The following is a 15,942-nucleotide window of genomic DNA, read 5'->3' as shown; positions in this document are numbered from 1 at the left end:
TTTTTATATTGTTCATCTTCAGTTGATTTCTTTATGACCTTACTTCAAACTCTTTATCAGGTGAATTACTTGTCTATGAGTGATAAGGTTTCATTAAGTTTTTTCACTAAGGTTTTTCTTCTGAGGTTTTATCTTGTTTATTCATTCAGAACATACACCACCACTAAAGAAATAAAGGGAGAATGTAAAAATGGCACCCACAAGCACCTCTGTTAACAGGAAGAGTGTCAACAAGCTTCTGCGCCTCTGGCAGATACTTTAGGATTTGAAATTAAATTCCTTCACTTATCCTCTAGACTCTTTTCAAACTGGTGCCTTTGTATTGGGTCCTGTGGTAAGAGAGTTTGTTTGTGAATCCTTTAAGAGCTCAATCTCCATTCCCTACAGACCTATGGTTCTCCTGGATATAACCCCCATTTAATTAAGCCAAACATCTCAGGAGTTCATCTCCAGTGCAGATTCCAAAATTTGAAGTGCCTGATGTGAGGCACACAGCCCTCACCACTCACAAGAAATCCCATATTTCTGAGATCCCTTTTGATCATGGATCATCATGCAGGGAAGGGTATTTTTGGCAGGACCATGTCTCTGCCTCCCCCACCTACCTCAATATGACTCTTTTATCCTTCACTGGGGAGTAGCTATTCAGTTGCTTCTCAGGTTCTTTTCAAAGCAAATTGTTCCGTATATAGATGTATATTTTCTGTGACTATGGGAGGAAGTGAGTTCAAGATTATACTTTGCCACCATCGTCAACTGCCTCCTCCCACAGGATGTCTTTTTCAGCAGTTACTGATTCAATCAAGTCTGTGATGCCAAACTCAAGTGACAATGTTATATTCGAAACAAAGAAGAAAAGGCAATAAACCCTTAGGTGGTATATTATAGTATGTACTATATATTTTTTTGACATCTATAACAGCACTTAAGATTTAGTTACAAAAAAAGAAAAAAGTTGATTGCATAACTGGTACTGGGCCAACTCTGCCACAAAAACTGCAAAAAATAAAACTGGAAAAAATAGGAAACAACTGGTTTTGGATGTTGGGCAATTAATAGCATAGACTGTACTTGCTAAGACAGTGTTGACCTATGTTTAACTTGTATTTTTACCTCTAAGCACTTTTTAGACTCATTTAGAGGCAAGGAACCCAAGCAGAGCATGGCAATATATCTAAACTGAGGACACAAAGATTGGATTTCAAGAAGGCATAAGCAGTTGACATTTGTGAGGCAGAGTACATGATAATAGGAATCTATGCACAATAAGATCATACTCAGTAGGGACCGTTAAAGTTCACATGTTAGGAGGATAGCTAAGTAAAGGCAAATCAAAACCTACATTAAGCAAGTTTAAAAACAAGCTTCAAAGAGATTAAGATAATCTGTAAGGAAAATTCCTATATGTTGGAACAAATTGGGATATTCTTTTAAAAAAGACAACAAAATCCAAACACTCAAAAATAGAAAAATCATGGTGTCAGATATCCAAACCAATCTTTTTGATATGCCAGAAAGCAAAGAAATGGAACTCTTAGGTAAGAACAAAGTTAGTTTATAGAAAGAGACACAAAAATGATAAAATGATAGCATCACTTTAGGCTCTAAAACATTTTTTACAAACATATTCAAAGACTTAAAAGGTACCATTAATATAAAGAACAGAGTAACATTATAAAAAAAGAGTAAATGAAAATTCTGAAGTGAAAATGAAGAAAACGTTGGATGGTTTTGACATCAAATCAGACTTTGCAGAGAAAAAAAAAGAAAATTTGAAGCCAGGAAAACAGAAACTATGCAAAATGAGGCACACATTCACAAGCACAGACACACAAAGTTAAAAGAAATTATCAAAGCAGCTGTAACCTGTGGGACAAGATAAATTGGCCTAACACACATATATTTGGTGTTTAGGGTAGAGGAGGCAGAAAAAAATTAAGGGATAATGGCCAAAATATTTCCAAATTTAATAATACATAAAACCATATCTCCAAGAAATTAAACAAACCCTAAGAAGAATAAATGCAAATAAAACCATAACAGGCATATAATAATCAAATTGTTCCATACCAGTAAGAAGAAAACCTTAAAATAAGCTTGAGGGAAAAAACATTGCATAAAGAAGAACAGAGATAAAAATTAATACTGACTTTGCATTATAAATAACAGAAGCCACAGGCCATGGAACAATAAACTGCCATAATGAAATTTTTTAAACTATTAACTTAAAATTCTATAGCCAGGAAAATTATCCTTCAAATACAAAGGCAAAATAAATATAGACATACTTAGGAGATGTGTGGGTTCAGTTACTGATCACCTTAATAAGGTGAATATCTCAATAAAGTGAGTCATAGAAACTTTTTTGGTTTTTCTGTGCATATAGAAGTTATTTTTACACTATTAAGTGTGCAATATAATTATGTTTAAAAAACAATGTACAGAATCAGATCAAGGCCATAGAGTAGGATGACATGAAACTCAATCCCCCCACCATGAACATGTCAAAAATACATTTATAATTCTCACTGAAAACTAGCTGGAGACTGGCAGAGTCCTGTACAACCAAGGCTATAACAAAGAACCACAGAGAATTGGGTAGGAAAGGAAAGAAGTAATCAAGTTGGGAGTTATGTCCCTAGGAGAGGACTTGAGAGGAAAAGGGAGATTACATGAGTGGAGATTGTTCCTGGGGAGTCAACAATTAAAGCTTCATATTGGACGCCCCAGCCCTGGGGTCCAACAATGCGAAGAGAAGCCCCCTAGGCTAGTTAGAAGGCTAGTGGGACTAACAGAAGGGCTATGGTAAGCCTGGATTCCATTCATGAGGGACACACAAATGCTTACTTGCCCCTGAAATAGGGCAAAGAGAGTCAACTGAGAATGCACAAGTGGCTAACTAGTTTCCTGCAGAACCCCCGGCTCTTTCCCCAGCCTGAGAAACATGAACAGTCCAGTCCTTACATCATGTCACAGATTCAATTCACACGACAGTGAGGGCTGTCATGGGGCAGGAAGAGATCTCAGCTGTGAGATGCTAGGATGGCTCAAAGCTGAAGTGGTGTCTAAGCAGGGTAGGAGCATCATTACTGGTAGTGAAGCAGGTGGTAGGTGGTATATCAGCAGTAGCCTGGATCACTGACAGCGGCCCACCCGTAGGTGGACCCCAACACTGGCTGAGTGAGCATGCCAGCCTTTCTTATTCCAGTGCTGCTTTCCTCTGGGGTTAGGGTAACAGCTCTGGATGGGGCCATAGCACACACTCAAAGGAAAGTGAATCAGCTCAGACTCAACTCTCAGGAGTTATACTCTAGCTTCTTGAGAACTGACATTTTCCCTGATAGGGAAGTGATGACAACTGTGCATAGGGAATCCCTGTCTCACATTTGGCTCCAGCCCAAGCCTCTCCATCTTCAGCCTCAACTCCTACCAATATGTCAATTTCTGCACATCCTGAGGAAAGATGTGACTTGTGTTTATGTCAAATTCTACTCTCCACCAAAGCCACTGGGTACACATAGACTGTATAGGGATGCTCCCACATGAGAACCTCCTCCCCCTTCTTCAGAATTGCCATAGGTGTTTGACCTAATTTCATTGAGGCAGAGAAAGATAAGCAAAATGGGAAGACAGAGGCATTTATCTCAATTGAAACAGCAAAAGAAAGTCCTGAAAAAACAATTAATAAAACAGAAATAAACAACTTACGAGAGTAAGAACTTAACATATTAGCAAAGGAATGCTAACTGAATTAAGGAGAAAAATAGGTGAACACAATGAGAATATTAACAAGGAACTAGAAAATGTATAAATGTACCAGTATAAAGTGAAGAATAACTAAAATGAGAAACACACTAGAAGGAATGAGTGTTGGACTAGGTGATCCAGAAGAATACCTAAATATTCACGAAGTTAGAACAATGGAAAACACCCAATCAGAAGAGCAAAAAGAAAAACAATTGAAAAAATTAAACATTTAGTGGGTCATTGGGATGACCTACATTCACATAATGGGGTCTCAGAAAGAAAAGAGAGGAGTGTGTCAAAAATATACTTAATAAAATTATGGCTGAGAAGTTCTCAAGCCTGAAGAAGAAAACAGATATTCAGGTACAGGAAGCACAGGGGGTCCTAAATAAGATGAACCGAAACAGACCCACAGTAAGACATACAATCAAAATGTCAAATATGAAAGGTAAAGAAAATTCTAAAGGCAGCAAGAGAAAAAGTCTGATACAAGGAAACTCACTTAGGGCTATCAGCTGATTCTTCTGCACAAAATTTACAAGCCAGAAGAGAGTAGCAGGATATTCTTAAACTGCTGAAAGGAAAACACCTGCAACCTAGGACACTTTACCAGCAAGACTATCAGTTAGAACTGAAAGACAGATAAAGACTTCTCATATAAGCAAAACCTTAAAAAAAAAAAAAAAACCCATCAGTACTAAACCAATGTTAGAAGAAATATTAAAGGGTCTTCCCTAGTAGAAAACAAAAAGCTATAACAAGAAGGATATATTGTTAGAAAAATCCCACTAGTAAAAGCAAATATAAATTAAGGTTGTGGATCAACCACTTAAATAAACTAGTATGGAGATTAAAAGACAAAATAGTAAAGTCAACTATAACTAACAATCATTAAAAGGATAAACATGAAGATGTAAATATGACATCAAAAGACAAACTGTGCTGGACTTCCCTGGTGGTCCAGTGGTTAAGAATCAATTTGCCAATGCAGGGGACAAAGGTTTCATTCCTAGTCAGGAAAGATTCCACATGACATGAGGCAACTAAGCCCATGTGCCACAACAACTGAGTCTCATGCTCAAGAGCCCAAAACCACACCTACTGAGCCCACATACCAGAACGACTGAAGCCTGTGTTCCCTTGAGTCCATGTTCCACAGCAAGAGAAGCCACTGCAATGAGAAGTTTGTTCACTGCAATCAGAAAGTAGCCCCTCCTCACCACAACTAGAGAAACCCCAAGCACAGCAACATAAACCCAGTGCAGCCAAAACTAATAAAAATCAATTAACTTTTTAAAAGTTAGAAAATAATAATTTTTAAAAGACAGAAGTGTGGAGGGAGTAAAAAACATAGATCCTATAGAATATATTTGAACTTAAGCATCTGTGTAAAATGAATGAATACAGTTGCAGGTCAACTTACTATGGGTCAAAAGAATTGTACTCACCTGTATTCAGAAAATCATAAGATTCTAAGAAATCAGAGATGACACAAACAGATGAAGAAATTTATCACGTTCTTGGATGGGAAGAATCAATAGTGTGAAAATAACTACCACCAAAGCAATCTACAGATTCAGTGCAATCCCTATAAAACTAAAAAGAATGAAATACAAGCATACCAGAGGGAAAAAATCAAACTACAAGTATAGTCTGAAATCATGGAGCAGGATTCCTCCAGTTCTATTTTTCTTTCTCAAGATTGCTTTAGCTCTTCAGGGTCTTTTGTGTTTCCATATATATATTTTTTTTAATTGTTCTAATTCTGTGAAAAATTTCATGGGTTACTTGATTGGGATTGCATTAAATCTGTAGATTACTTTGGGTGGTAGTCATTTCCACAATATTGATTCTTCCAATCTAAGGATATGGTATATTTCTCCATCATTTTGGTCACTTTTGATTTTTTTCATTATTATCTTATAATTTTCTGTGTATAGATCTTTTACCTCCTTAGGAGATTTACTCCTAGGTATTTTCTTCTTTTTGTTGCAAAGTTAATGAGATTGTTTCATTAATTTCAATTTCTTATCTCTCCTTGTTAGTGTGTAGGAATGCAAGAGATTTATGTGTATTAATTTTTTTATCCTGTAACTTTACCAAATTCATTGATCATCTCTAGTAGTTTTCTGGTAACACCTTTAAGATTTCCCATGTATAGTATCATATTATTTACAAACAGTAATGGTTTCATTTCTTGTTTTCCGATTTGGATTCCTTTTGTTTATTTTTCTTCTCTGATTGCCATGGCTAGGACTTCCAAAACTATGTTGCATAATATTGGCAAGAGTGACATTCTACAATGAGGTATTACCTCACATCAATCAGAATGGCCATCATCAAAGAAATCTATACATAATAAATTTCGGAGAGGGTGTGGAGTAAAGGGAACCTTCCTACACTGGTGATAGGAATGTAAATTTACAGCTACTATGAAGAACAGCATGGAGGTTCCTTAAAAAACTGTATAAAACTACCATATGAACCAGCAACCCCATTCCTGGGCGTATACCCAGAGGAAGCAATAATTCAAAAAGATACATGCACCCCAATGTTTAGTTCAGTCACTCAGTTGTGTCTGACTTTTTACAACCCCATGGACTGCAGCACACCAGGCCTCCCTATCCATCACCAACTCCCAGAGCTTGCTCAAACTCATGTCCATTGAGTTGGTGATGCCATCCAACCATCTCATCCTCTGTCATCCCCTTCTCCTCCTGCCTTCAATCTTTCCCAGCATCACGGTCTTTTACAATGAGTCAGTTCTTCACATCAGGTGGCCAAAGTATTAGAGCTTCAGCCTCAGCATCAGTCCTTCCAGTGAATATTCAGGACCGATTTCCTTTAGGATTGACTGGTGTGATCTCCTTGCAGTCCAAGGGACTCTCAATAGCCAGGACATAGGAGCAACCTAAATGTCCATCAACAGAGGAATGGACAAAGAAGATGTTTTATATATATATACACACAATATATATACAATTTGTATATATATACATATAATATACATACATACTATATATATATACACACTATATATATGTATATATGTAGACAGTGTATACTATTCAGCCATAAAAAATGAACAAAATTATATCATTTGTAGCAACATGAATGGGCAATTCATACTGAGTGAAGTAAGTCAGAAACAGAAAGAGAAATATCATGTGATATCACTTATACATACACTCTAAAAAGAAAAAAGTACAAATGAACTTATTTACAAAACAGAAGTAGAGATACTGGTGTAGAAAAATTTACAGTTATCAGGGATAAGTTGAAGGATGGATAAATTAGGAGGTTGGATTAACACTACTTCATATAAAATAGATAAGTAATAAGAACCTGCATAAGAAGAGGAAATTCTACTCAATACTGTGTAATAGCCTTTATGGGGATAGAATATTTAAAAACTGTATTCACTTGTATATATATAATTGATCCACTTTGCTGTATATCTGAAACACAACATTATCAATCATACTCCAATAAATAGCTTTTAAAAAGTCAAAAGACAAAATATAAAGTAATCCACACAAAAAAGGATAATACACTTGTTAATATATATATGTGCTCAATACAGAGGCATTTAATATGTAAAATAAATATAAACAGACATATAGGGAGAAATTGACAGCACAATAATAGTAAGGAATTTTAACCCATCATTTACATCAATGGACAGATCATCCACATGGGAAATCAGTAAGGTAGCAGTGGTCTTAAATGCCACCGTACACCAGTTGGACTTTATATCTACAGGACATTCTGTCAAAACAGCAGAATAGACATTCTTTTCAAGTGCTTACTGAAAATCCTCCAGTACAAATCACATGCTAGGGCACAAAAGTCTCAACAAATTTAAGAGGATAGAAATAATATCAAGCATTTCTTCTGAACACATAGTATAAAATTAGAAATCAGTTACAGGAAGAAAAAGGGAAAAGCACAAACATTTGAAGACTAAATTATATGGTATTTAAAAACCAGTCGGTCAATGAAAAATTCAAAGAGGATTATCATAAAATACTTGACACAAATGAAAATGCAAGCACAACTTCCAAAATCTTACAGAGTATAATAAAAGCAATTCTAAAAGGAAAGTTTATAGTGATACAGATTTATCTCAAGAAACAGGAAAAATTTCAAATTAAACAACCTAAACTTCCACATAAATGAATTATTAAAAGAAAGACAATGCCCAAAGTCAGCTTAAGGAAAGAAATAATAAAGAACAGAGGAAATAAAATAGAGACCAAGGAAAAAAACAATAGAAAAGATCAAGGAAATAAAGATTTTGAAATGATAAACAAAATTAAAAATCTGTAGTCAGTCTCATCAATAAGAAGAGTGGCCCTGAAAGCCCAAATAGAAATGAAAGAGGAGAAATATTCATCAATACCACAGAGATACTAAAAAAAAAAAAAAAAATCATGAAAACACTACAAAAAAGTAATATGTCAACAAATTGGACAACTTAGAAGAAATGGACAAATTTCTTGCAACATACCACTTTCTAAAATCAGAAAGAAATAGACAATCTGAACAAAATCTACCACTACTAGTGAAATTGAATTTGCAATTAAAAATAAAAACTCCCAGAAAAAAATTTCAGACCCAGATGGCTTCACAAGGGAATTCTTCCAAACAATACAGAAAAGCTAATATCCAGTGTTCTTGCCTGGAGAATCCCAGGGATGGGGGAGCCTAGTGGGCTGCTGTCTATGGGGTCACACAGAGTCGGACACGACTGAAGCAATTTAGCAGCAGCAGCAGCAGCAGCAGCAGCAGCATCCTTCTTAAACTACTGCAGAAAATTGAAGATTAGGGAAAACTCTCAAAGTTATCTACAAAGCAACTATTATCTTGATACCAGACAAAGACACTACAAAAAATGGAAAATTGCAGTCCAATACTTCTGATGGAAATAGATGCAAAAATCCTTCCCAAAATATTAGCAAACCAATTCAACAATATACCCAAAAGGTATGATACACCATGAGCAAGTAGGATTTATTCCAGGGATTATTCAACTTTTACACCAGGGAGGAAAGGTAGTTCAATATTCAGAAAATGATGTGATGCATTATATTAACAAAACAAAGGATAAAAGCACATGATCATAGCAATGGATGCCATAAAAACATTTGACAAAATTCAGTATCCATTCATAATTAAAACCTCTCAAATTGCGTAGAGAGGGAACATATCTCAACATAATGAAGGTCATTTATGACAAACCCATAGCAAACATCATACTCAGTGGTGGAAATCTAAAACTTTATAATAAAGAAGACAAACAACAAATAATTTTAAAATTTATATGGAGCCACAAAAGACCCAGAATTGCCACAGCAATCTTGAGAAACAAAGAACAAAGCTGTTGGTATCACAATCCCTGCCTCAGCCTATATTACAAAGCTGTAGTACCGACACAAAAACAGACATATTGATCAATGGAACAGAACAGAGAGCCCAGAAATAAACTTAGGCATTTACAGTCAATTAATCTATGACAAAGGAGGCAAGAATACTTAATGGAGAAAAAACAGTGTCTTCAATAATTCCGACTTGGAAAACTGGACAGCTACACATAAGTGAATGAGATCACATCATTTCTTCACATCATATACAAACAAACTCAAAGTGTATTAAAGGCCTAAATGTAAGTTGAAATCACAAAGTTCCTAGAAGAGAACATAGGCAGAACACTCTTTGACATAAATTGTAGCAATTTTTTTACTCTGTCTTTTCAGGCAAGGAAAATATAAACAAACAAATAAGACCTAATAAAACTTAAAAGCTTTGCACAGGAACAGAAATCATTGATAAAAATGAAATTACACTCTACAGAATGAGAGAAAATAGTTGCCAATAATATGACCAACAATGAGTTAATATCCAAAATATACAAATACCTCACAAAACTCAGTATATAGAAACCAAACAACCCAATTAAAATATGGGTGGAAGATTTGAACAGACATTTTTCCAGTGATATACAGATGGCCAACAAGCACATAAAAAATATGCTCAAAATTACTAATCAGAAACGAAAGTCAAAACCACGAGATATCACTTCATACCTGACAGAATGGCTGTCATCAAAAAGTCTAAAAATACCTAATGTTGATGATGATGTGGAGAAAAGGGCACCATCATGCACTGTGGGATTGTAAACTTGTGCAGCCATTATGAAAAACAGTATAGAGTTTCCTCAAAGAGAAAAACAAAAAACAGAACTGTATGAGCCAGAAATTTCACTATCAGGTATATATCCAAAAACAAGTAAGCAAACAAACAAAACTAAAAATACTAACTTGAAAAGATACATACACCCTAATTTCATTGGAAGCAACCTAATTGTCTATCCACAGATGAGTAGATAAGGTATGATACACACACACAGGAAAATTACTCAGCCATGAAAATGTATGAAATTCTGATCCTAGAAATATTATGTTTAGTGACATATCAGGCATAAAATAAGTTATGTCATCACTTATATATGGATCTATAAATAAAAGGAACAAATGTATATAACAGAAAAATACAGATAGGGAAGTGAGGAGAGTGAAGTTGGAATGTGCAAAATATAGGTATGAGATTAAGAGACACAAACTACTAGGTTTTGCCAACACATATTACTCAAACTAACAAAGACTAAACACAAAGAAAAATATTAAAAGCAGCAAGGGAGAAGCAACAAGTAACATACAAGGGAAACCCCATACACTTAACAGCTGATCTTTCAGCAGAAACTCTGCATGCCAGAAGGAAAAGGCAGGATATATTTAAAGTACTGAAAGGGAAAAATCTACAACCAAGACTACTGTACCCAGCAAGGACCTCATTCAAAATTGATGGAGAAATAAAAAGCTTTTCAGACAAGCAAAAGTTAAGAAAATTCAGTACCACCAAACCAGCCTTACAACAAATGTTAAATGGACTTAAATAGTCAAGAAATACAACAGGAAAAAAAAAATCAACAAAATCAACTCCAAACAATTAGAAAATGGCAATAGGAACATATATATCAATAATTACTTTAAATGTAAATGGTTAAGTGCTCCAACCAAAAGACACAGACTGGCTGAATGGATACAAAAACAAGACCCATATATATGTTGTCTACAAGAAGACCACTTCAGACCTCATACAGATTGAAAGTGAGAGGATGGAAAAATATATTCCATGCAAATGGGAAGCAAAAGAAAGCTGGAGTAGCAACCCTCATATCAGACAAAACAGACCTTAAAATAATGAATATTACAAGAGACAAGGCAGGACACTACATAGTGATCAAATGATCAATCCAAGAGGAAGACATAACAATTGTAAATACATATGCACCCAACATAGGAGCACCTCAATATGTAAGACAAACACTAACAAACATAAAAAGAAAAATTGACAGTAACACAATAGTAGTAGGAGACTTAAACAACCCACTCACACCAAGGGATAGATCATCATAACAGAAAATTAATAAGGAAACACAAGTATTAAATGATACATAAGATGAGATGGATCTCATTGATATCTTCAGGACATTCCATTCAAATGCAGAAGAAGATATCTTCTTCTCAAGTGCACATGGAACATTGTCCAGGATAGACCACATCTTGGGTCACAAATAAAACCTCAGTAAATTTAAGAAAACTGAAATTGTATTAAGCATTTTCTCAAACCATAATGCTAGGAGACTAGATATTAACTACAAGAAAAAAAACTGTAAGAAACACAAACACATGGAGAGTAAACAACATGCTTCTAAGTAACCAACAGGTTACTAAAGATATCATAAGAAAACTCAAAAAATTTCTAGAAACAAATGACAATGAGGACACGACAACTCAAAACCTATGGGATACACCAAAAGCAGTTCTAAGAGGGAAGTTTATAGCAATACAATCCTACCTCAAGAAACAAGAAAAACATTGAATAGACAACCTAACTTTACACCTAAAGGAACTGGAAAAAGAAGAAGAAAAAGACCCCAAGATTAATAGAAGGAAAGAAATCATAAAGATCTGAGCAGAAATAAATGAAAAAGAAATGAAATAATAGTAAAGATTAATAAAACTAAAAGCTGGTTCTTTGAGAAGATAAACAAAATTGACAAACCCTTAGCCAGATTTATCACAAAAAAAAAGAGAAGAATCAAATCAACAAAATTAGAAATGAAAAAAGAGAGGTTACAACAGACAATGCAGAAGTACAAAGGATTATAAAAGACTATTATAAACAACTATATGGCAATAAAATAGGTAACCTGGAAGAAATGGACAGATTCTTAGAAAAGTTCCATCTTCCAAGACTGAACCAGGAAGAAACAGAAATTATGAACAACCAATTACAAGCACTGAAATTGAAGCTGTGATCAAAACTCTCCCAATAAACAAAAGCCCAGGACCAGATGGCTTCAAGGGAGAATTCTATCAAACATTTAGAGAAGAGCTAATGCCTATCCTTTTGAAACTCTTTCAAAAAATTGTAGTCAAAGGAACACTTCCAAACGCATTCTACCCTGATACCAAAACCAGATAGAGAAAACACAAAAAAAACGAACACTGCATGCTAATATCACTGATGAACATAGATGTAAAAATTCTCAATAAAATTTTAGCAAACAAAATTCAGCAACACACCAAAAAGCTTATACATCATGATCAAGTTGGGTTTATTCCAGGGATGCAAGGATTCCTCAGTATACACAAATCAATCAATGTGGTATACCATATTAACAAGTTGAAAGACAAAAAACCATATGATCATCTGAATAGATGCAGAAAAAGACTTTGACAAAATTCAGCACCTATTTATGATTAAAAGTCTTCAAAAAATGGGCATAGAAGGAACCTACCTCAACATAGTAATGGCCATATGTGATAAGCCTACAGCAAACATTATCCTCAATGGTGAAAAACTGAAAGTATCCCTCCTAACATCAGGAATGAGACAAGGGTGTCTGTTTTTGCCACTATCATTCAACATAGTTCTGGAAGTCCTAGCTACAGCAATCAGGGAAGAAAAAGAAATAAAAGGAATCCAGATTAAAAAATAAGAAGTAAAGCTCTCAGTGTTTGCAAATGACATGATACTGTACATAGAAAACCCTAAACATAGTATCAGAAAACTACTAGAGCTAATCAGTGAATTTAGCAAAGTTGCAGGATACAAAATCAATACACAGAAGTCACTTGCATTTCTATATAACCAATGAAAAATCAGAGAAATTAAGGCATTAATCCCATTCATCACTGCAACAAAAAGAATTAAATATCTAGGAATAAACTTACCTAAGGAGACAAAACTGGACATGGAGCAACAGACTGGTTCCAAATAGGAAAAGGAGTACGTCAAGGCTGTATATTGTCACTCTGATTATCTAACTTATATGCAGAGTACATCATGAGAAACGCTGGGCTGGAAGAAGCACAGGCTGGAATCAAGATTGCCGGGAGAAATATCAATAACCTCAGATATGCAGATGACACCACCCTTATGGCAGAAAGTGAAGAGGAACTAAAGAGCCTCTTGATGAAAGTGAAAGAAGAGAGTGAAAAAGTTGACTTAAAACTCATCATTCAGAAAACTAAGATCATGGCATCTGGTCCCATCACTTCATGAGAAATAGATGGGGAAACAGTATCAGACTTTATTTTGGGGGGCTCCAAAATCACTGCAGATGGTGATTACATCCATGAAATTAAAAGATGCTTACTCCTTGGAAGGAAAGTTATGACCAACTTAGCATATTAAAAAGTAGACATTACTTTGCCAACAAAGGTCCATCTAGTCAAGGCTATGGTTTTTTCAGTGGTCATGTATGGATGTGAAAGTTGGACTGTGAAGAAAGCTGAGCACCAAAGAATTGATGTTTTTGAAGTGTGGTGTTGAAGAAGACTCTTGAGAGTCCCTTGGACTGCAAGAAGATCCAACCATTCCATCCTAAAGGAGATCAGTCCTGGGTTTTCATTGGAAGGACTGATGCTGAAGCTGAAACTCCAATACTTTGCCCACTTTATACGAAGAGTTCACTTATTGGAAAAGACCCTGATGCTGGGAGGGATTGGGGGCAGGAGGAGAAGGGGACGACAGAGGATGAGATGGCTGGATGGCATCACCGACTCCATGGACATGAGTTTGAGTAGACTCCAGGAGTTGGTGATGGACAGGGAGCCCTGGCATGCTGTGATTCATGGGGTCGCAAAGAGTCGGACACGACTGAGGGACTGAACTGAACTGAACTGAACTGAAGGAGACTAAAAAACTGTACACAGAAAAGTATAAAACACTAATGAAAGAAGTCAAAGATGACATAAACAGATGGAGAGATATTCCATGTTCCTCGGTAGAAAGAATCAATTCTGTGAAAATGACTATGCCACCGAATGCAGTCTACAGATTTAATGCAATCCCCTATCAAATTACCAATGACATTTATCACAGAACTGAGACAAAAAATTTCACAATTCATATGGAAACACTGCTGCTGCTAAGTCGCTTCAGTCGTGTCCGACTCTGTGCGACCCCATAGACAGCAACCCACCAGGCTCCCCCGTCCCTAGGATTCTCCAGGCAAGAACACTGGAGTGGGTTGCCATTTCCTTCTCCAATGCATGAAAGTGAAAGGTGAAAGTGAAGTCACTCAGTCGTGTCCAACTCTTAGCGACCCCATGGACTGCAACCTACTGGGCTCCTCCCTCCATGGGATTTTCCAGGCAAGAGTACTGGAGTGGGGTGCCATTGCCTTCTCTAATATGGAAACACAAAAGACCCCAAATAGCCAAAGCAGCCTTGAGAATGAAGAATGCAGCTGGAGGATACAAGCTTGCTGACTTCAGGTTATGCTACCAAGCTACAGTCATCAAGAGAGTATGGTACTGGTGCAAAAACAGATATATAGACCAATGGAACAAGATAGAAAGCCCAGAAATAAACCCATGCACCTATGGGTAGCTTATTTTTTACAAAAGAGGCAAGAACATACAATGGGGCAAAGACAGCCTCTGGGAAAATTGGCCAGCTACATGTGAAAGAATGAAATTAGAACACTTCCTAACACCACACACAAAGATAAACTCAAAATGGATTAAAGACCTACATGTAAGACAAGAAACTATAAAACTCTTAGAGGAATACATAGGCAGAACACTCAACGGCATAAATCAAAACCAGATACTCTACGATTCACTTCCTAGAGTAATGGAAATAAAAACAAAAGTAAATAAGTGGGACCTGATTAAACTTATATATGGAATTTAGAAAGATGGTAATGATAACCCTACATGCAAAACAGAAAAAGAGACTCAGATGTATAGAACAGACTTGTGGACTCTGGGAGAAGGCGAGGGTGGGATGTTTCAAGAGAACAGCATCGAAACATGTATATTATCTAGGGTGAAACAGATCACCAGCCCAGGGTGGGTGCATGAGACAAGTGCTCGGGCCTGGTGCACTGGGAAGACCCAGAGGGATCGGGTGGAGAGGGAGGTGGGAGGGGGGACCAGGATGGGGAATACATGTAAATCCATGGCTAATTCATTTCAGTGTATGACAAAAACTACTGTAATGATGTAAAGTAATTAGCCTCCAACTAATAAAAATAAATGGAAAAAAAATAAATGAAAGCTTTTGCAGAGAAAAGAAACCTTAAGCAAGGTGAAAAGACAACCCTCAGAATTGGAGAAAATAATAGCAAATGAAACAACTCAGTTCAGTTCAGTTCAGTTCAGTCACTCAGTCATGACCAACACTTTGTAACACCATGAACCACAACACACCAGACCCCCCTGTCCATCACCAACTCCCGGAGTTTACCCAAACTCATGTGCATTGAGTTGGTGATGTCATCCAACCATCTTATTCTCCGTCATCCCCTTCTCCTCCTGCCCTCAATCTTTCCCAGCATCAGGGTCTTTTCAAATGAGTCTGCTTTTCGCATCAGGTGGCCAGAGTATTGGAGTTTCAGCTTCAACATCAGTCCTCCCAATGAACACCCAGGATTGATCTCTCTTAGGATGGACTGGTTGTATCTCCTTGCAGTCCAAGGAACTCTCAAGAGCCTTCTCCAATACCACAGTTCAAAAGCATCAATTCTTCTGTCCTCAACTTTCTTTATGGTCCAATGCTCACACCCATACATGACCGCTGGAAAAACCATAGCCTTGACTAGAGGGACCTTTGTTG

Source organism: Odocoileus virginianus, chromosome 5 (genome assembly GCF_023699985.2).
Source record: "Odocoileus virginianus isolate 20LAN1187 ecotype Illinois chromosome 5, Ovbor_1.2, whole genome shotgun sequence".
Classification (NCBI taxonomy): Eukaryota; Metazoa; Chordata; class Mammalia; order Artiodactyla; family Cervidae; genus Odocoileus; species Odocoileus virginianus.
The sequence above is the reverse complement of the archived record's forward strand: the minus strand, read 5'-3'. Positions refer to the sequence as shown.